Source organism: Patagioenas fasciata, chromosome 3, assembly GCF_037038585.1.
Source record: "Patagioenas fasciata isolate bPatFas1 chromosome 3, bPatFas1.hap1, whole genome shotgun sequence".
Lineage (NCBI taxonomy): Eukaryota > Metazoa > Chordata > Aves > Columbiformes > Columbidae > Patagioenas > Patagioenas fasciata.
Genome location: NC_092522.1, coordinates 6,157,003 through 6,180,512, shown reverse-complemented (window position 1 = coordinate 6,180,512; position 23,510 = coordinate 6,157,003). Strand labels below are relative to the sequence as shown.

Genomic DNA, 23,510 nt, shown 5'->3' with positions numbered 1-23,510 from the left:
AGGTTTATTAAATCACCTGCCCACCTTATTCTTTCTTTATAAATGAGATTATCTTTCTGATTAGAGGGCAGAAAACACACGAAACATGAAAAAAATTACTGCCAACATTTTCATGGCTGTTGAGTTCACAATGTATCACATAAAAGACTCGATTCCTAGCACTTCTAAACTGGGAGGAGCACATGAACTTGAATCACTGTCAGTATGGTAGAAACTGTCTTGTGATCTTCGGAGTGGGCCTACTGGGATCACCAAAATGTTGGCGGAGTGGGGCTAGGGTAGCAGAGGCAGAGAGAAGCCACCTTCATTCTGGCAAAATTTTCTCCTGAGGGAGAAAATAACTTCTTAATAAAATAAATAAATACATACATAAAATAACTTATAACTTCTACTTGTGTTACCTCGAATAGACAGACAAGTTCATGCAGGTATAATGGTGGATGTGATCCAGCCTGTTTTACTGAAACACTTCAGATGGCATCAAGAGCTTGTTAGAGTGCTCAGAACCAACAGTGAACCACTTGAAGTCTTGAAGCAGCCTACTTGACTACTGGCCTGTGACCAGTGTCACTTCTGTGCCTCATCTCTGCTCCATATTCAATACCCCAATACATACTGGCTGCCCGAGGAAATCTGTTCAATCCCTGAAAAAAACAAAAAGTGACCTCTATCAAAGTCCTCAATACTTATAATACATTGCTCCTGAATATTCAGCACCACTGTGTTTGCAGAGATACAGTAATACGGCATTGGAGCCAAGTAATGGTTCATAGCTGATTCCACTAAACTCATCCTCTGGCATAGCTGGGATTCAGTGTAGAAACCAGGAGCTCCCTCATGCTGAGTTAAATGTGCATGTTCATCACACATTTCCTCCTGCCGTTTGGGTTTTCACAGAAGATAGCACCAGAGAGAGGTGGAAAAAAAGCCAAACTTTTGGCCTCTATAATAAATTTGAAAATTATTTCATCTTAAAGTTGAGTCCAAAGTCATTGAATTCAAGAGAAAGATTCCCATTTGCTTTGGTAGGCACTGAATCAGGTCCTAGGAGCTCAAAAGCACAGAACACGGGAACCTGAAACCAGCTACAGAATTTCCATCTTGTTGGATGGCCTAACTTTTCAAAATTTTATTTTGCCCTAACTTTGGAGAAAAGTTCATAATTTTGAAACACTTAAAAAGACCTGCAATTCTGAAATGCCTTTGAAAATTTGATATTAAACCTGAAAATATAGCATAATATCCTGTCAAAAGAAGAGGAAATGAGAAAGCCAAAAGTAAAACATAAAATGCAAACAAATCAGTTCATTGATTTTTTTGGAAACATTTACAAACATATCTGTCAACGGTATAGTTGGGATGGAAATAGCCCTGCAAAAAATTATTTTGATGAAACGACATTTTTCCAAAGGAAATATAAAGGCAGCAGTCTTGGCACAGCAATCCCGATACCCCAGACATTGCCAAAAGCCTTTCCTGAACTACACGGGTTCAGTTCCTCTGCAGGGAAGGGGCAAGGAGGATTTTATGCCAACCTCTTGTTGACAAAGCAAGACCAAGAAGGGACTTCCAGTGTTTGTTTTCAATTAGAGGAGCCTCATTACTGCACAATCTGACTGCATATGAAGAGAGAGACATTAAAGGGTAAACTTGCCAGGCAGGATTCTGAATCCTTCTGGAAAACTCTTGCCAGTCACAGCTGCAACCTGATTTGAAAAAAATCCCTCTTACTTATCAGCACCTTAAGTGGTCATTGAAGAAAAACAAACTTTGGAGGAAGAACTCCCAGCAAAGTCACAGCATCTTCTCTGCACCTGTTTTCACCTTCTTCAGGGCTTTTCATGCTGCCAGAGAAGCAAGCTGTGGCAAAATCAAGAACCTTGCTTGTCTGATATATCAGGAACTTTTGTAGCATGCTGCTATATGTAGTACTTGTGAGCTTTAAATACAAGCATGATTCCCTGTGAGAAAGGACAGAATAAATGGTCATGAAAGAACATGCTCTTATCTTACACAACTTCGATTTTTTGAGAGGCAGCTCATATTACGTGCTATGAATTGAGTGAGAAAATCCAGCTGGCTTAGTACAGCACAGCAGTTGGGTGAAGACTAAAATCAACAGGAAAAGTACTCAGTACTAGAAATTCAAGTGTATGTCTTAAATTATTAGAACATCCTTAATACTCAAAATGATTTGTACCATCTAAAAAATTAATAAACATCTTGGGTCCAATAATGGCCCATTCAAATGACTTTTACAGCAAAGTGTCGCAAATGTGTTACAGAACCCACAATTCATCGCTCGTTTTCCATGATAATCACACACTTAGCATGAAAACTGGCCAATTTATCAAAAAATTGATTATGTTTGTGAGCATTATGATAAATACAGCTTCTGCTCACTTGAACTTCTCTTTCTGAACTGCCACTGTTAGCACAGATTAATGTAGCAGGCTTTTCTAATCTATTTTGGAAGGACTGGACCCTCATCAACTTTTTCACCCTACTTAGTAGACAGAAAAATCTTGCTAGTAATCTATTTTCTAGAAATACTTTGGAGTATTTGACTTCAAACACCTCAGGCACTTTCTTGACCTCAAAAATACAGTCAACCTTGTGTTATTATAAAGTGAAGCTATGTGCTAGAAAGTTCTTTATAATACTATGGCTCTCTTCTGGGCACTTGATGCAACTTAACCCAAATGTGATTGTTTGGGGGCTATTTCAAGAGAAGAATGGGTAGACAGATTAATTTCTAGTAAAATAGATCAGAGATGTTTCCACATGAGGAATACTAAGAGATATAAATCAGTGTTAGTACCTAAAATAACCCAAACTAACCTCTTTAATAGTATAGTCAGGAAATTCTGGGTGGGAATGAAAAAAAGTTTTGCTTTGTTTTTAAATAAGAATGCCATACAGATTTTTTGCCATTACACAGTGAAATGAAGAAGCTGAGTGGGACAGGAATAGAGTCAGGATCCCAGCCTATTAATTCACATTTGACAGAGAATAGAAACAATTAAATGAGAATCATGGGAAACTGAGTTTGTCTGTATACGTGCAGTGAAGTCAGAAAATCTCAGGCTGCCACTCTGGGGTGGAAGGATACATTGTGCAGAGATATCCTATGTTAATCACACCTGCTTCTGAGAGAGCAGATGACAGTGGCACAGGAAGCCCACAGCTGGATAAGCACTTTACAAGTAGCTAAATCTGAGCAGGTACATCTGGTAAGGAGAACAGCAAAATGCCACACATCAGTGAATCAAATTGAAATATACAACTGAGTAATGCATCAGCAGAAGAAGGAGGATTGCTTGCCTGTGGGAAAAGGTAAATTACTTCCAAGGTGAGTATTTTACCATCAGTGTTGTGATCTCCATACTAGCATAAGCTAGGAATGCTGCAGTTAAAACAATCCAGTCATTGCTCAAGATCTGATGTGTTTTAGCTGCAGTAATTAGCACACATGAGGTTGTGTGAGGTATTAAAAAAAAAAAAAAAGAAAGAAAAAATAGACAGCTACATCAGATACAAACTGTGAGATAAATTTAGCTAAGTCAGCCTTAGGCAGATGTATAGCACTGATCTTGTAAAGTGAATTGTCTCACCTTCACTATGTTTCACCTCAGGAAAACTAAGGTGTATTAGTTACCTGAGGTTAGAAGAAAAAAAAAAAAGAAAGAAAAGCTGCTTCAGCCACAGTGAAGACAAATAGTCAGTTTTATTTACTGTAAGGTAAGCAGAAAGGTTGTGACTAGATAAGAACATAGCACTGTCTTTACATACTTAGCCTGAGGCAACTACCTAAAGTGTCACCTTCCCCTTCGGTATTTGTAGTGACATAATCCACATTTGTTATCTTCCTCAGACAAACTCATCTGTCTTGAGCAATGAAGGCAAAACCTTATTCTATTTTGGTTTTGAGGTCAAAGGCAAAGTTTGGAGAAGGTTCTTAACAGAACCAAACATATCCAGAATTGCTGGGAAGCTGTTCTTTTCTATTAAAAAAACGGTTTTGTTTTTGCTCCCAGATTTCTCAGGGTTTTTCTTTTGCTTTCAGCCAATATAATGTAGCTATTATCGTCCATTCAATCTGTTTTACCTTTCCCTTGCCTTCAACACAAACAATCAATTCCTGTTCATGTATCCCACTCCAGATTGCTTCTGAGAATGAAGTTATTTATGCAGAATACAAACTTGTACCTTCCTCTGGGGTTAGGGATCAATCCCTCTTCCCCAGGAGTTTGTGGGAGTGAACACCTCCAAAGAGCAGCAGTCAGCAATTTCAAAACCAGGTCATTTAGACTGAAGGGAAAAATGCAGGCTTTATAGATTAAAATGGAGGCAAAGTCATGAAATTCATATTAAATATAACATAAAACCAGAACCAGACTAGAGCTTTTCTGCTACAATGTGCTGACTAAGCAAGAAAAAACCCCTTACATAGCAGAAAGGGCAGCTTCTCTTAAAAATAGCGCACAATCTGTCAGGCATCTCCCCTGAAGCTCTGCAGCCTTTTTCTTCTATATTTTTAGCGGCCTTATGTGCAGGTAAGAAGACTCTTTATTAGCAAGTGGAGCATGAGAATTACACCTAACAGTTGCATATATGGAGACTGGAATGCCTTTCCGATGAAATTGTTCATTGATTGTGGACTGAGACCACAAGACTTGCCTCCTATACATACTGCAAACATTTTTGCCTATCAAAGGTACATGGTCAGTATCAAAGAGAAATTCTGATCCTCTGCTAGGGGCTATAGAATTTATAATTAATAAATTCTGCCTATGTAATTTTAAAACTCTCAGAAAGTTCCAGCCTGAGTGGTAGGCATTCAGTAAGATCTGTAGGGATGTTAACAAGCTGCCCTATCCCAGCTGGTGCCTTTGTCCTTCCAGCTGTACCAGTTAGGTATCAGCTGAACCTTATTTAGAACACAGTATTAATCTGCTGATGACAACATATGGGATAAACGCATCACAATCAGAAGCTGTCACAGTCTAAGCCAAATTACAGGGGGGGAGGGGGGAAAAACAACAACACAACAGCACAGGAATTCAGAATATGAGACTTAAGATTATCCAATGGCATGCAGTGGTCAAATCCTCGGTGCTTGCAAACAATTTGAATATCTCCACCAAAGCAATCACATGTGTCAAATATTCACAATGGATGTCTGCCACAAAATGCACCAAAGATATCATCATTAGTGATCAAGCGGTATCGCCTTCTGCTCCATTATTTAGCATAACCAGTTATTTGGATTCCTTTCTTACAGTTCTGACACCCTTGCCCCTCTCCTCCTTACCTGTTGTAACCACTGGCTGTTATCCATTCCTGTGATTACACTGACCTACAAAACAACATGTGACAGAACTTTAAGACAGAGAAAGAAACAAAATTCATTTACACCCATTTTAAATTACATTAGAATTAGCAAGTGACCTTTTATTTCACTCTAATTTTTATTTGAAATTCAATCTATTTGTACTCAGAGGGACACGTAGGGCTTGATTTTCAACACTGGCTCAATTTTTTCTAGCTTTAACTGTAACTGGCCTCAGCAGGGACAAAAAAAAAAAAAGGAGGCAAGGGAGCTCTCAAAAATTGCAGTTTGTGCTAGATAAAAACACTGATAATATTTCCATTGAATTCACTGTGGTTCAGAGCTCAGTCCTGAGTACCAGCGTGCAGCTAAAATGGCCAGTGACAGCAGCAATATGCAAATGGCTTACAAAATCCCTGCCCAAACACCCAGCACCATGGTACCGCATTGATAGTTGTTCTTTGTGTTATTGTCACCTGGAAGAGTGATAACATGTGCTCAGGCATGACAGAGAAGACTGTGGTAAGAGGTGGAGCCAGCATAACCACTATTTTGTCTCTATCTACTAAAAAGATGTGAAGACAGCAGAGTGAAGTTCTCTCCTTGGGAACTAAGCCTATCTAAATGGCCCCAGACTTAAGAAAGATAAAAAATGGGTTCAAAATAGAAGTCTGGCAGAGTATCTCAGAGGGGAAATAACACATATGGGCTCAGACTCTCAACATGACTGGCAATAATATTCAACTAGGCTAATTTATTAAATTGTTAATCTGGATCAGTACATCTGGAACAATCAAATTATTGACTGTATCACTTAATGATCAATATGACAGAAAAAGTTTTTTAATAAAAGCACATAATATCTTATATCCTTATATTTTGTATATCTAATCCAAACCTTACACTAAATGCAGCTTCTTAAAGATAAATATGGTTGTGATTTTCACTAGAATGTTCTTTACAACATATACCTGAAGGTGTCTTACAAGTCCAGAGACAGGTTAGTCCTCCATTCTACACTGACATTCGTGTCGAGATCAGCTGCACATTTGCTCTCCTCAAGCAGTGGATCAGTGCAGAATCCATCATGTTTGATAGCAGCTGACCACATAGTCCCACAGTATCAAATTGTTACTCATGAAAAGATGCAGAAAACTGCTGTACAACTCGCAATATGCTGATGACAAATCCTTGCCTGCATCCCAACTGTCTGCAGCACTCCTAGGACCCATTTTCACATGCGTATATTTCTTTTTTAGTGGAGTTATGCTCAGCCTGAATGCAAACTGTCCACAATTGCCATCTGCCCTTGCAACGAGCACCGTACTTGTTCCTTCCTGGCCTATCAGCAGCCCACACTGGGACCTGGGAACCAAGCACATTGCTGCACAATCCAACAGATGGCTGTCTTGCATTTCTTTCCATTAACAATCACATTTGCTATAGAGAAACAACTGTTGTTGTTCTCTGGAATCTATTTCCTATCATGATTTTACAGAATTTTGCAAGAAGGAATAAGAAATTCCCTAAATCCTTCCACCTTGTATAAGAAGGAGATTTTAACCATGACATGAATGCTGCATTGTCTAAATATGAGACTGCTATACTAAACATTCATTTTTTTTCACATTAGGCTTCATCGTGTATTATACCAGCTTTTTTTCCCCACTTTAAATTAAACTTTTTCATTCTGTGTACACTCAGCAGAATTAAAACAAATGCCCCCAGATTTAATCATCATCTGGCATAACTAGATTACAGTATCTGGTCTACACTACCTAAGAAGTCAGAAGAATAATCCAACAGCACTACCTGGCCTTCAGAATCTGTAAATCAGCATTAATTATAGATCCTAAGCAGAATTGGCTAAATACCACACAAGATAGTGAATAATTTTGTTGTCAGCTCATTAAGTTATTATTTGCAAGTTATTATTTATAACTGTACATGTGTATCTGCATGACAAATGCTTTTAGCCCTGAAGATGTTTATGAAGCCTAAATATTTCACAAATAGTCAGTGAATAATTATCCGTGCTGAAAAGTAATATTGTAAGTCATTACGGGTTAGGTGGTTTTGGTTATTTTTCTCATTCTCTATTATTCAGGATAAATAATCTAACCGTAGTGTAGAAACAGAAGACTTGCCTAAGCAGACAAATCTAATACCTGAAAAAAGATCAGGCTTTTAAAGAAATAGTAGCAGGGGATAAATCATAAAAACCCTTTGTAATTTTTTTTTTTTTATTTAACTGGCAAGAGTTAGAAGGATTTTTGACTAATTAACACATCCATAGAAAACCTGGTCGGTTCAGGAACAGGACAAAAGGGAAACAAAAGATTCATCAGTTCAACAGTTCATCAAGAATAATTTTGAACACTTCTAGTCCATAATAGACTTAAAGATTTACAATTAACCACCATTGTCAGAGTAAAATCCCCGCTATTCTTTGGGGTTTAAAATAAATTAGACTGCATTCTAGACAACTCCATTGTTCAACAGAAATAATAACTCAACTTGAAATAATATTTAGATCAGATTAGTGGTCAGAAGAGCTGAAGACAAGCTGAAACATACCGCTTACAGATATTTGCATGGATACCTGGTTTAATTCAGCTTTGCCTGTATTCACATTTACAGTCAGTGTTCCGCAGAGAACTTCTACATCAGACGTATGCTAACAAATATTCCTGTAGTGGTCACTTGACAACATATCAAACATCTCTTCTTCATCATCCTCTGCCCACAGAAAACTTTGTGGAAGAATCCTCCCTGCCCCATTCCAAATGCCTTAGCCAAAACCAATAACATTTTGGATTTGAAGCACATTCCTGGAGCTTCCCAGAATTTCCACTCCTTCATATGTCAGCATAAAAAAATACTGTGCTTTCTCCTCTGTTTTAAAATAAGTATTTCTGGTGGAAAACACCACAAACAATCCACATACAAAAATAGTTTCAAATTCACTAGTCTAGGATAAAAACTGGAATCCTGATTAAAATTTTTATGGCTCAGTCATTAAGAGAACAGAAACACTATCACATGACTAGCACTTCAAATAAACTATTACCTCCTCTGAACAGATGTCAAAAGGAATGCATAGCTCAAATTTACTCAGGTAATCGTTCTAAAGAGCAAACACATTTGGGAAAAAAAAAAAACAAACAAAAAAAACCCAAAAAACCAAAACCAAACACCTGCTAATTTCAAAATAGAAAGCAAAAATAAAAGTTATAAAATACAGTTTCTACTGTTACTTACCATAAACCACCATTCTTCAGTATGCCATGGCTAGGCTTACAAACCTGTGCTAGCAGATGGAAGAGAGTGTTGATGATAAAGTTAATATAAAAGGTTTAATTTTCTTCCATCATAACACAAAAAAATATCTAGTTAGTTACTTTGGGGAGAGTTCACATGGCATTGATTCCTCACCTTGCTTTTTCCATCTCCTTTGGTAGGGGATTCTTTTTGACGTGTAGAACATGAGGCCAGTGGCTGAGGTCAGAATCATAGAGGAAGAGGCAAGTGATGATTCTGTGGAATGTATTTGCCTGGAGTCTTTCACCAGGGTCCCATTTTCCCAAGTTGTCAAAGATTGTGGAGATGATGATGAAGAACATGGACCTCAACAGCCCACCAGGATAGTCAGTCACTCAGAGGAAGCTCCTGCTTGCAGTACGTTCACATGCTGGTGAAGAAGAACAGGCAGAAGAGTGGGGATGTGCCCCCAATCACTGTCATGATATCCCTGAGGTCCCTTTGTTCCCTGACACTTCACCCTGCAACAACATTTGGAAACAGGAGAGGGAATAACGAGCCCCTGGGTTGAACCAGCACAGCTATTTTTATAATCTTACCCTCCCCCAAGTGAAACTCTCATTTCTTCTGCAAATGGAGAGAAGATATCCTTGCCTTTACTGTGATGCCTGTGTGTATTTTTTGAAAGTATATACTGCAGAGCAGGTTTTTCATCTGCAATAATCAATAGCCAAATATTTTTGTGTACCACTAAAAAGAAAAGAGTGGCCACGTTTTTACTGGAAAAATATCTAGCCCCCATTTATATGACAGCAGAATATATTAAAAGATAGTATATTTGTGAACTGAAACAACCACAAGAAAATTGCTCCTGGTCCAGCAGTTGACACAACTCAGTCTGAGTGAAAGTTTTATAGTTTACATAAGTCTCTGCACAGCGGGGACTCACAAAGCAAACACCAACATAATCTTCGCTGAGAACCAATCTCTTTTTTCAAACCCTCAGCAACTCTTAAAAGCCATGGTCTCATTTTCTGGCATACAGTGGGCTTTGTTTTTGCATGACTTTATTTACTAAACAGAAGACTGTTTTCTAGGGCCCAGATGCTGGGAATTGTCCAGACTGCTGGGTTCTGCTGAAGCTGCATGAACTCTTCACAGACACTTATCTCCATATCTGGCTGATACAGTGACTGATAGTCTCTCATCACAGGCAGGCTATCGCCCAGAGATGAACGATCACAGCCAGGCCTCCTTAACATATTCCAAGGTTACTTTGGAATTAAATGAAATTTAAAATCTCTAGTAGTCAAAAATAACTTCTAGCACTGGCTGTGCAGAAGAGCGACACATTGTAAGTCTTCCCTATGAGTGCATTGAACAAACCACTATGGAGAGGGGCACTATGGGTGCTGCCAGGACCACCCCCCTTTTGCAGCCAACAAAAGTAATCAATACGAGTACTTATTTATTCCAGTCTTGGTGGACACCATCAGCAGATCCTTCTAAGCAGGCTGCATTCCATATTTACAGCTAATGCATTCATAATGGAGCTATTGAACCTTTTATTGTTACTTTAATTTGCTTTCACGTCAGCTTGGCTAAAATTTTCCCTGCAGTCTCCATCCCTTCATCCCCTCCTGTTTCAGAATATTTTAACCTTCTATGTTTCTGAATTGCACCCAGTGAGAACTGCTGATCTGGCAAGCAACCAGACTAATACTGCATTTCTAGGTATGGATAGAACATCACATGCTATGGCAGAGCTTTCAAGCAAGTGCTCCTCACTTCCAGAGCTCTTGACTTTCTGCGGTTACTCACAGCCCTGCCCAGGAATTAGTTTTCCTATTAGGAAATTCTTTACAGTTTTTCCTGTTGGGGATCATATGCAGACTGCATTCCTTGACCTCCTTGTCAGGATGCACAGCTTCAGCAGACTATTGTCACTAGAGACAAATTAAAATGTACATCGAGACAATTATGATTTGCCTGCATGTCTGCATACTTATCTCTATAGAAATCTTAAAGAGTGTTGATAATATTAGGTTACTATAAATAGATTTTTCTCTACTTTATATGTACTTATGCTCAACTGGATGATCTCCAGAGGTCCCTTCCAACTCCAACCATTCTGTGACTATCTTGGATTAACTGGAAAACCACAAGAATCCCATTCCTAGATACAATATGGTCTTGGAAGATTCCCATGGTGCCCACAACCCAGTAGGTCTTCAGCAATACCTATATGGGTGAAGACTGTATGGGTTATTTCAGAAACTGGGTAACACGGAGGGTTTCTGTGAAATAAATATCTCCTAGTGACTGTTACCACAGGGAAGAAGTAGTTATCTTTCTGTAGAGGTGCAGAAAGATCACTCAGATCTACACACAGCTAGGTTAGCTTCATAAAACCCTTATCCTTCCTTAAACAGGGGAACCATTCTGGATTGTTCCCTCCAAACTCTTCTGGAGAGAAAAAGATTTACCCTGGAGGAACCACTAGGCAACAGAACTAACAACTACAAATACTTTAAGTGGAGTATGTTCATAAAAATATTTTAAAGCAATTCATACCTTATAGGATGATGTTGATATAAAACACTAACTTTCATACACTGGAAAAAAAGAGGGGGGGGGGTGGGAATAGTATGGATGAATAAGAACAATAAAATCACACACACAAACCAAACATAAAATTCTATTATTATGTCAAGGTAGGTAGCAATAATCATCGTCATAATTTCCTCCCTCCTTTGCATTACCATTTTTATTTCTTGACTACCACGCACTTACTAACCACCCAAATGCGAACAGCACATACAAAAGGCATGTGGGCCACCCCATTCTCTGAGGATTGTTTCACAAATGAGTAGGTGAAGTGAGCATTAAAACCTCACTAGAGGTTCTGTCATGTAAGGTTATGAACAATAGGAAACTGACTGTGGTTGTAGGAGGTACAGGCTTCATTGCTATGACAGATTCATTATAAACGTTAATTATTCCCAGCCTGCTAACAGAGCATGCATGTGTGCAGCTGATCAGATGGGAGCCTGCTCTCCTACCATTCAGTTCACTACGACATACACTTGTTTCTAAAAATATTCTCTTGTGTAAGCCACGTTCTCTCATGGATTTTCTTCCTGCAAATGTAGCATCTCCTTATTCCCAGGCCTGCAGTGATTCTTATCAAGCTTCACTTGATAAAACAATCTTCAGACTAGTTTTGGACTAGAGACTACGATAGTTTTAGGTTTATTGACGCCAATGTCATTGAGCTAGACAAAAAAATAGGACAACAAGGGATGGTAGCACTGTGTTATTAAAAGTATCTGATCTTTCCTACTTGGATTTTGTTGCTGAAGTCAGGATATGGACAAATAATGAATCACAGAAATAAAGAACAGCAAGTGTCTTTAAAAAAATATTATTAATCTCTTTATCCACCCAGCTACCTACTGGAAAAATTGATGAATAAACATTCTCTGTTTCCTGAATCAGGATGTTGACAAGGAAACACAGATCCCTGAATCTATGAGGTGTTGGTTCATATCCAGCTTAGAATGGTAAGAGTCAAAATTACTCTCGCAGACACACTGTTGATATTAAATGATGTTGCTGAGGTAAAAATATGTTTCCATGAAGGAGAAATGCCATGCTCCTCATCACAACTGGCACCCTTTAACCCCTTTTAGAAGAGATCTAATTAAAATTAAATCTAGAGATATCCTGAGTTAGCAGATGAGACACACTGCTGGAGAAGCTTAATCTCTAGATCAATCTAAAATTACCAGTTTCTTGGCTTTTCATGGTTGAGTGTGTATGTTGCTTCTCAAGTCAGTGATAAAGCACATAGTGACTACAAAAGCAGAGCTAACTGGACTACAGCACTACTCTTCGGCAAATACCACTCGTACATAATAAAACAACACAGGAGAGTTTTACAGCTCAGACCTGGACTAGGACACAGAAGATCTACATTCACCTCCTAGTTCTACCTTGAAGTTCCCACGTGACTGAAAAATGTCGTGCCGTCCCTCTGTATCAGAGTTCCTGGATCAAAAACAGAGCAAAGAAGCCTTCTATCCCTTGAAATCTTGCCATTGTCTAAATGGGATAAAGAAGATTTATCCCCTTCTCCTGCCTTTGTGAACACAATACCTGTAGGAACACAGCGTGATCATTAAGTGCTCTTGTATGCACTGAACCCCACGGGCACAAGCCTAAAACTAATGAGACCAATACTAAGTCAAGTTCTGTTTGAATTCATGCTAACAGGGCAGCTATTGGATATATTGCTCTAGAAGCCACTTCATTCTCTACAGTTGCACAAAATCCCCAATTTAAACACCTACGAAGCAGAAGCAGCTGAGCTGCAGCAGCAGAAAACTTTGAACACGCTGATGTAGTTTTCCAAGAAACCACCTCTGATATCTCCCCTCTGTGCTGCAGCACTGACGTATTCTTTGTTAAAGACAGAACATCATTCATATCTCTGAGTACAAATGTCTTGCAAGTCAATTTTGTGTTTAATGCAAGCTGACAAAAGAAGGTTTATATGCTGTGCAACAATACCCGCTGCCACTCACTCGAAGAGAAGATACTTCAAGGGCAGTTTGCTCCTATGTGACACAACTACCGCTTTGCCAAAGAGAACAGATGACTTGCGGCAGTAATACTGTTTTCTGCTTAAAGTCCCTCAGCTAGAGCGTTAACTTCTATCTTGTGGCATATTTGAAGATTAATCGGTAACTTAGCCCGCAGTAGTCCAGCTAATTTAAACACAAACACACTCTGTGGAGAGCAGAGAGCCTGAAGGAGGTGGGAGGAGAGAGCTGGTGGGCTTTGAAGAAAGTGCAGCCTGCTAATATCTGCAAAAACTGAATAAGAAATAGATAAAACTAAATTAGAGATCTATTAAAAATAAATTAATGGCATCTGCAAATGAAATTACATCTAAGATAATCACTCTAATAGCAGGGTCTCTGGTGAGCATTAATGCTGAGTTTTTTTCTTATACTTGAGGAAGGCATCTTTTAATTAAAAATATTTATACAAGGTAGAGGCTTGACAGGAATACTCCATACAGTCATTCTTAAGGGAGCTACTTCTGTTAATCAGCTATTTCAGAAGGAAATGCCCCTAACTCTATACAATGAAGGCCCAACTGTACTTCTATAAATCTTATTTAGGGCCTGTGCTTTCTAAATATCCGATATGGCTAGAACTATATGTGTAGACTGCTTTCTGCAGATTATAAAATAAGCTTTCCTTCCTATTGTTTAGTTAGCTTGTACTGAAAATAAACCTTCATCTTAACCTCCCCCTCTCTTTTACTCCCCTTCTATTGTTAACCTTTTATTGAATTGTTGAACATCCAAGTACAAAAGCAGATGATCTGATAGGTATGAATGTACAGTACAAATGAGAAGGACTAAGCTAAACACATCCCATAGTGGGTAGGAAAAAATGATCAGACTTTGAGGCAGGGACAAACCAAGACCACATGTCATTAGTGAGTATTCAAAGTAATTTTGATGAAGTTATGATTCTATTGTCATCCAGTACTGAGAAGAAAACGCTTAGCATTTGAAAAAAGAATCGTTAATCATTATGCAGCTCTCTGGGGCACTAACTCTTTCAGGATCTTCCTCTTTGTTTCCCTCCCCTGCCCCTTTTTTCCTGTCTTATTTTTTTCCCCCCTCTCATCTTTTCAACACAAGCAGTGCTATGAAAACAGAGAGGATTAGAAGTTGTCCCTGACATATTTCATTGTAAGGTTGTTGGTTTTGTCTTTCTGCATTTCTTAGTTTGAATTCTGTCTAAGGCACTTGTTGGCTGTTGAGAATAAATCAACAGGAAGGTCACACATGGCTTTGTATTGTGTGCTTGTCTTTTTAAGCCTCTTGGGAACTCACTGCTTTGCTATACAGGAATAAATGCTGGAAAGAAGGCCAACCATGCTGTTTAACACTATTTCATTATGTGAATTGTGTGTGAATCACGTAGGCTCCTTGAACAGGAGTTTAAGATTGAGGTTCTGTTGCTAATATTGTTGTAATTAACTCAGGCTAGTGACAGCAGGAGTCTTAATTCATGATACCAATTAAGTAAGCTATAGTTAAGCTTATGTACCGCAGCTATTGCTATGTTGCACAGAGTAACAAAATAAACAGGGAAGGTGATGTATAGATGTAGCTTTTTGAAATCTCCAATAAAAAGGCCTGGTTGCGCAGTCCGTCCTGCTTGGTAAGTCAAGGATAGGTGGCATAAAAGGACATTATTTTTGAGAAGGAAGAGTTTTAAAGAAAAAGTGTTTTAACCCATGACCTGGCATACATGATAGCTCATGAGAATGTCCAGTTCCCCATGTCCTTTAAAAACTACAGCTGGGCTTTACAATGAGATCTGTTTCTTAGCAACATTGCCCATTTCTTTTACACTACAGTATATGCAAGTAATGTAATCATAGAATCATTTTGGTTGGAAGAGACCCTCAAGATCATCGAGTCCAACCATAACCTAACTCTGGCACCAAACCACATCCCTAAGAACCTCATCTACACATCTTCTAAACCTCTCCAGGGATGGTGACTCCACCACTTCCCTGGGCAGCCTGTTCCAGTGCTTTACAACCCCTTCTGTGAAGAAATTTTTCCTAATATCCAATCTAAGTTTGCAGTTTCAAGAGATTATTCCAGTAATAATCAAGTAAGAACTCCTAAACTTTTAGCATTTGCCCATCATTAACATAGAGCGTGAATTGGCCTGTTCCCCAGACATTTCATTCAACGATAAACTATGACGATACTGACATACTGAGCAGCAAAGCAGAATAGATAATAGGAAAAAAAAAGAACTATCAGTCTGTCTCAAAGTGTTGGTGGACTGGCATTATTAATGTTTTTTTTCAGTTCCATTGATGGGCACCATGCTGCAAGTAACATGCAGTGCCAGCTCACCAGCTCATGTCATTTGTCATCTTTCTGACAAAGTTAATGGATCTATCGAAGTTTCCACCCCCCTGGTGAGAAACTGATCCAACGTTTAGACATAACACAGGTTTGATAAACTTGCAATATAAAGAGGATGGTGGCACAACAGGCAAAAGCCTCATTGCAAAGGCAGAAACAGAGACAACTGTATTCTGTCAGCACAGGTGAAAGAAGAAGGGCTGAAGAACATAATAATAGTGATAAGTACCAGAATTTGATTTCATTAGCCAGAGAAGATTGAGGCTTTTTGCTGGCCATTTTACAATTCTCTCACTTGACTTGTTTACTGTTTTAAATATTTGCCAAGGAACTTTGGAAAAATAGTGACATATGAACAATCTGTTGCGGCATATTGTAGTGGTGGCGTTTGTGCTGCTATAGTTACTAAGCTTTTAGTATTTTTGTAATTTGTCTTGAAAAATCTGGAACTTGGCATGAAATTTTTGGGTGCCTCTATCTTCAAGTCAGATGGCTTTCAAATTTTTATTACATTTCTGTAGATTTTTTTTTTCAATGTGAAGAAAAGCCTGAAGATATGCTGTGTCAAGGAAAAGGAAGAAGTGTGTTCAGCTGAAGAAAGAAGCAGAAGGTGGGGAAAAAAACCCAAATGCATTGCAAGATGAGGAGAAACAGGTACAAACTTCTTCTCAAGGTGAGAAGAGTGTTTACAGGACACTCACAGGTCTTATGTAATTGCAAAAGTAACCAGGCCATGCAAAAAAGGCCTTGGGATTTTTGCTTTCTTTTTGTTTCAGGTTGTGCAATGATGATTTATTTGGTGCTAGTCTTTTGCACAGGACAGTAGCTTGACTCACATCCCTGGGTTTCCGTGTGCTCATTCAACGGACTCCATAAATATAAAATCTGCGCACTGACCCAAGCTTCATATATTTCAACTGCGGACACAAAATGGGCATAAGAAAGGGCGAGGGCAAACAGCTGTACAAGCAAGTTAAGAGAGAACTATCTACCAGGAGCTTGGACTGTACAAGAACAGCAGAAATCTAGAAAGGAACTGAAGAACAGGGAAAAAGAAAAAGGGCAAAAAACGCAAACAAAATTATTGGTGAGTAATCCAGCAATAAGGAGAAGAAAATACTGTATAAAAATTAATTGGCTGTGAGAGAAGCTGGAAAGGGTTAAGTGTGGCCAAAATACTGTTGTCTGTTATGCCATTTGGGAATCTTTCCCCATCACTTCCTAGGGCTCCATATGTGGGTAGTTCCTTTTAATTACTGCTAAATACATATGAAATACTAAGATTCAGTCAGAAGAATAAGGTTCTGTCCTCCCCTTCCCCAAACCAGGGCCCGTAGAGAACATCCTATGCTCCTGCCGGGCATCATCCTAAACACACAGAAAATCTTATCTGACACATGTAAGATTTATGAGGCATTTAGCTGGTGTTATAAATTCTTCGCTGCTTGGATGTCATGTCTTATCACAATTCTGCAACAATCTTCTTGACACCCTGAACTTTCCATAGGCCTTTTTGAGGGAGAATGAGGTTGAAAGAGGAGTATTCCAGTGGTGTTGGTGAGCCTGTTAACAATAATGCTTGTTCTGTGCAGCTTGGCAAAGAAAATATATAGATAATTCTGTTTCCATTTAACATTTTATCTTTCATAATCGTTTAAAAGGTGGACGCACAGAAATGTTCACTACAGCAGCTTTAAAATTAGCCAAAAATAACTGAAAAATTATACAGTGTATGCTTAACCAACAGAATTGATTAACTCAAGATAATGTAGCTAGACGTTTGGTGAGATTAATTTGGATTAGAGACATATATGCATCAACATTTGTATGGAGAAAGTAATATCCTCTATTACCTGAAATATATAATATCCATATTTATACATAGGTTATAATGAGATATCGATGCATGTATAAGAAACAATACAAACCAAAAGAACAATGGCTAACCCAGAACCTCACCAATGGTTATTAAAAATAGAACTGCTCTGGGAAGTTTATTCCACAATATATCTTCTAATTTACTGTTCAGGTGCTCACATCAGCCACTCTTTCATGCCAGGTACCTGCTTATGGGTCTTCAGTTCTATCCTGCAACATGACGTCTATGTTCTGATGCTCCCCCATCAGTCCCTGTCCTGCTGTCTCATACCATGAAACACAAATTACCCGTAAAAATGATAATTCTCTTATTAGTTTTAAAGGTCAAATCAAATGATGTGGAAAATATGCCGTGGTGTGACATACAATTTACATAATTGCCACAAAAACACTGCACTAAAGCTGTCTGGAAAAAAAAAAAACCACAAGGAAATCCTTTTTCACTGAGGAAAAGCCAATCAGCTAGATTTGCAGTGAGCGTAAAGTGGTGCTGCACCACCGACATACAAACACCACTAGCAACCTGACAATCCCCACCACAGTTGGTTCTGAAATTACTCTCTTCTTTTTCCCCACCCCTTTCCACCAAACATGCACACACAATGAAAAAGGGGAAATGAGAGATACTTCCCACTGATCCTGGATTTTAGACTGATTTGCTTCTAGATCTGGAATGTCATTTTCAAGGTCATTATAGAATTGTAATTCCCTTGAGCGAGCGGGTGGATGCAAAGTCAGCACTGCTGGTCCTACCTGACGTCCCCACTGGTGTCACACCGCAGCTAATGAGGGGTGAGCAAAGTCAGTGCCAGGGACCGTCCCCTTTGCAGAGGCTGCTTTTCCTGTGCAGCCAAGACAAGCAGGTAAAGGACTTCATTTGGTTTTCAGATGAAGGTGCTGCCAGCCCTGCCCTCCTGTGGATCCTGCTTCTCCTCAGGACACAATTCATGGAGGAATAAGCAAGAGCTTCAAATAAACAGGGTGCAACAACACAGACTCCAGTGGAAGACTCATGAAAGCTGAAGCAGTTGCTGATATGCTTGTACAGGAAGGAATGACACTCAGCTTGTAGCTTAATAGTGATGTCCTAAAAGCCCTCACTTACAGCAAACAGACCCTGAAAAGACTTAGTTTGAAACCACTAAAGAAACAAAAAATTCTTCTAATGCCCTGATACTGCGTGCTTAAACTGATTAACATGCTGGCTGGGTTTGGCTGATGATTTTAGAGGCATTTTGTATAGGAATGAGATAAATCAAAAAATAGGTAATAAGCTTGACATCTGCTGATTTTTCTTCAAGTTCAGGGTGCATCTCTCTCCTCTGCCTGCTTAGCACCCAGTCATTACGCTGGGATTTCTTCTTGGTGCACCAGACAGCTGACACAATGGTGCTTGTTTCTGAGATGAAGACAGCAATTTGACCCTATTTGTGTCAACGAAGTATTAATTCTGACTATATCATTGGTTACTATGACTTGGTTTATTAGTATATCCTTTTGTGTTATTACATCTCAATTTAGGTGTACTGTGTTAACCATGAATATGCCTATTTTGACTTTTTTTATATATATATTACAGAGCCAGTCTTACTTTGATTAATTAAGGTTGATCTTACCTTAAAATAATTAAGCTGACAATAGCTGTCTACACATTAGAAAAATGGAGTAGGATATTGAAGAAAAGATGTTTTATTATATTATGTCTCCATTTTGGATTTATAACCCAGTTCATTTCATATCATGCATATTTATCATCTAGGTTCTTAATAGAACTTTTTAATCAGCAGAAGTGAGAGAGATCACTTATTCATTTGACATATCACAAATTAATAAAAATGCAATGAATGAGCAAATCCAAATGGTATTTCAGACCAGAAACTTCGCTGCTTCTGAAGCGCAAAGCTCTGTTATGAAACAGGAGAGGTAAAATTCTTTTATCTATCAACAGGGGGTCATATAATTCACTGCATATATTAAAGGAATCCCCACAAGGTATCTATTCAAGGTCAAGTTATTCTACATTTCCATAATATTAAAAAGAGGAAAAAAAATACAATGACACACTGAAAGAGGGCACAAGGTAATTAGATAAGGAACATACCTGATCCAGGCTTTCAGAAAGCTTAAAAGTTATTTTAGAAGTGAGCAATAGTGCTCACTTTTTTTTAGGCTCACATTAACAGCAACCTCAAAAATACAGCTGAGCTGAAATATATTAGTGTTGTGATAAAAGTCACTTTGCAGATGGGTATCAGAGACACCACAGGTGGAAAAAATGCAGGCAGTACTGATCAATCACTAGAAAATCCTTACAGTTCTTCAATACTGTCAGAAATGTGTATATATATATATATAATTAATAATCATGTGAATTTCCTTTTCTCTAAGCCTTCATACATATCAACATATATGCAATATTATTAAACCTATGAAAGTGTAGGCAATAAACATTCAAGTAGGGCATATTCAAACACCTGGTTTTTACTAACCCATCCCTTTTCAACCACTGCCTTTTGTTTTTCCTGCCTACTTGCTACATCTTGTCTCTGACAACAGATTGGAAGGGTGAGAGCTGTCACTTCTGATGTTTGTACTATATTGAGCACAACTAGGCCTGGAGATGTAATAATAATAATAATTAAATAACTAAATAATCATAGTTTGAAGGGAGAGCTCATTTAAGGGAAAACTTTGTCACGAAACAGTTGTATCTCTAGTGGTACCTGTGCAAACAGAGCTGCATGTGAGAACTGGTAAAACACTGATCCGGTCACCTCACTGCCAGTCTTGCTAAGTATCGCCCTATTAAGGAACTACTCCTTGGTTCCATAACCTGATTTCTCCCACTATTGTGGGAGCAACAAAGATCAGTAGAAACCAGATTATAAGCTAGAACATTTGGCTTATATGACTGTGAACAAAGATACACCTATAATTTTTTATTCCCATTGACTGTTTTTCTTCTCTAGCACATAGTGTCTGTTATTCTAGACTGTGGGGTTTCAAGTGCAGCCATTATCTTTGCGTGCTGTGCCAAACAACATAGCTCTAGTCCTTGTTAGGGATTCTTAAACACTTCCACAAAAATAGAAATAACACACACTCCTGGACAACTGAAGAAAAGATTGAAAACTGTGAGATCAAACTTTAGATTTATGAATGTTCCATGATCCAGGTCCAGAGCATCAAAAGCCTTACAATTCTCATACTTATTGTCACCCTTTCTTTAAGTTTTCGAGACAAACAATGTAGAAAGTTATAAATGGGATAGAGAAGACACACCTAAACCAACCAAACGTTGTTGCTTAAGAGAGTTGGAAGTAGTCACATTTCTACCAAATCTCAAGATCAGGCATGATTTACTTTTCATTTGTAGCTTATTCAGTATAGGTGCACATGAATGATGAAAGAGACATTTCTGAGAAATGTCAGAGGAGAAAACACACTGAAAGAAGATGACAGTCCTATGCTGCAAAATGGGAAGATTATGTATGCACCAGCTTATACATCATTACTGATTACTGTCATCAGATGAGAACAAGATTTTACCTGAAAGGCTAGTATTGAGGAAAGGAAAAAAAAGAAAAGTTGTAGACTTTTCTTACAACAGTTTGCTCGGATGTTAAGGATCAGGTTTCCACATTGAAATATCCACCATTGGCTGATTTCAATATCAGTGTTTTCTCAGTAACAGACAAAAGCACAGTGGTGGTATAAGCCTGCAAATTTTGTACTTAATAAAAATATTTAAAATGTAATGTAATGGGGATGCTTTTTTTTTTTTTTCAATAAAGTATTTTGAAGCTTTCTCCATTGCTGTACATCTTGCTCTGGGCAGGGTTCCTCTGCATTATAGAGGCTATCAAGGGGATATGTTGTTTATCTCCCTCCAAGACTGATGGCCCAGCTGAACTGCAGTTCTCCTTCCCCTCTTGAAGTGGCCCACATCAAATTATTAATAAATTATCATCTCTTCCCCCCAAACTCCGCTTTCCTGCATGACTGCAGGCAATCAAGTCATTTCCAACATGAGAAGAGCTCTTGGGTTAGTCAACCATAAGCTCTTATGTTGGGAATGACTGGGATATCTGGAACAACGGTCAGCTGTATCCACAGGGTAACTCTTCCCACTCTGAGACAGTGGGAGTGAGAAGCCTACACTGGGATTTGAGGTTATGACAGGTGGGGATTTCCTTTAGCTCTAGATTTTTCTGAGAAACATTAGATGAGAAAACATACTGGAAACACAGAAGAGGAAACTCAGCTGCTGCTATCCAGCCATCGAAATGTTGCAAAATGAATATTTCAATGTGGAAATGTTGAATTTAGGCCTGAGGAATAGCCTGTATCTGTATAGCCATGGATCCACCTGAAAAGCAACAAATAAACCACTCCTGAACACAAATTCTCTACTCAGCCATACAAGTGTCATCATTTGGAAGCTGTGGGTGTGATACCGGTATTACTTGAACTGGTTTCAATGGTGCAACAGCAGTGATTTGTCTACCTAAGGCTGATCTTGACAGTAGCTGCTGAGACATCAGAGTCAGGCCAAGAAAAACATAATTATGGATTATTCTGACAGCCAGTCTGTCAGCAAATTGTTACTTAATCTACAAGTACACATGGCCCATTCCCAGAAAATAAGTAAGACTCAAAATAGATTATAACTGAATGTATTTCAGTGCAAGAAGAGCCAATTTACTGACCCTCCACCCACATGCAGAAGACACTTGATGGCAACTTTACTTATGCTTTAACAGACTGACAGCAGGTAGGAAGAGGAGTTTGAGATACGGCAGAAATAGTAGCTCATCTCATAGGTTTCAACTGTTTGTCTAGAAGATGTCAAGGCAATGAGTCCTGAAGTGAGCTCTGTGAGATGTTTATCTCCTGAGGGCAATGTTGTATTTATTTTGTTTTGGTGACTTAAACCTCTTGATGGTTCGGAGATATTACTTTTTTTTTTTTTTTTTTTTAAACTCAAAAGGGAACCAAACACAAAATAATCCAATAAATCAAACGGAGCCTTGAGAAGAACAATTCACAGCCCTATTTCAAGAGCTGTTGTCCAGATTTTTGTAAGACGTTTCAAAGTGTTTCCCTCAAATAAGCATCACGTGAACCAAAGCACAAATGAACAGAGCATGCAGATCAAATGACACTAGGCTGATTTGGTGGGGTTTCATCACATACTAACTTGAGTTAACATGGAAGATTGTTCTGCCCATTCTGTCACTATGTTTTATAAGCAAGCTGCAGCAGGACTTCTGTCAGCAGAGTTTAAATGTACCAATTGAGGGCAGTATATCATTTGCACAAGAACTTGCTTCGGAATAGAGTGTGTGTTTGTTCTGCAAATTTTTTTTCAGCCAACTAACTTTTCTTTCTCATCAGATTTTTTTTTTTTCCAGCAGATTTTTCCAGCCAGTTACAGAATGGATGTTATGACACAAAAAAATCCAGTCTGCTCTTGTCTGTACAGAACAAACTATCGCTCTCTGGCTTAATCTTTCAGTGATCATCAAACAGAGTAGCAAATTACTGCTGTAGGAGGTCTGAAGCAATTTATGCAATATTTCGCTCATGAAGACTTACTGTTATTTCTCAGCAGACATAATAGAAATATATATACTGAATACCTTATTGCTTTTTAGCATTCATAGAGTTTGCAAGAAACACATTGGGAGTTGCCAAATGCAGTAGCCAGATAGAAGTGAGGCTGCTGCAGCTCCATGTGAGCAGTGAGGCTGAGCATCTATTCCTAACGGGTATCCACACAAACACAGTATACAACAAATATATACATAAACACATGGGCAGCTACATGGCTCATTGCAGACAGAAACACTAAGCACTTGCACAAACAAACAAACAGCACCAACAGCCTCCTCTTGTTTTCCTCTCAGGTTGAGCAGGATAAAAGCCTGTTAGTGAAAAATATGCATACATACCCCCATATATAAAAACATATATATCTACGCACACAACGCAGATTCCCTGAGTGGCCTCTGACAACCTGTCCAATAGCTCACCCTCAGTCCTTGCTCTCCCCAGCTGCAGACACC

General features: G+C 38.6%; 1 protein-coding gene and 1 long non-coding RNA gene across 6 annotated transcripts in view; both read right to left on the bottom strand.

Annotated features, from left to right (window-relative positions):
• Positions 1–9,108, bottom strand: part of SPTLC3 (serine palmitoyltransferase long chain base subunit 3) — a 102,379-nt gene extending 93,271 nt beyond the window's left edge. For 2 of the 3 annotated variants that reach the window (XM_071805682.1, XM_065834643.2), the window contains exons 1-2: positions 8,594–8,673; positions 5,315–5,359 (exon numbers count right to left, since the gene is read on the bottom strand). The gene's annotated coding sequence lies outside the window, so the exon portion shown is untranslated. Of the gene's footprint in view, positions 1–5,314; positions 5,360–8,593; positions 8,674–8,767 lie in introns of those variants that run through there. The other variant, XM_065834642.2, reaches the window with a different exon arrangement.
• Positions 9,109–10,458: 1,350 nt separating this feature from the next.
• The window catches only part of LOC136099350 (uncharacterized), an 87,356-nt gene continuing 74,304 nt past the window's right edge, over positions 10,459–23,510 (bottom strand). For all 3 annotated transcript variants that reach the window (XR_011738084.1, XR_010651075.2, XR_011738085.1), the window contains 2 exons: positions 11,168–11,208; positions 10,459–10,539 (listed from right to left, as the gene is read on the bottom strand). This is a non-coding gene — a long non-coding RNA (uncharacterized lncRNA). The remainder of the gene's footprint in view (positions 10,540–11,167; positions 11,209–23,510) is intronic.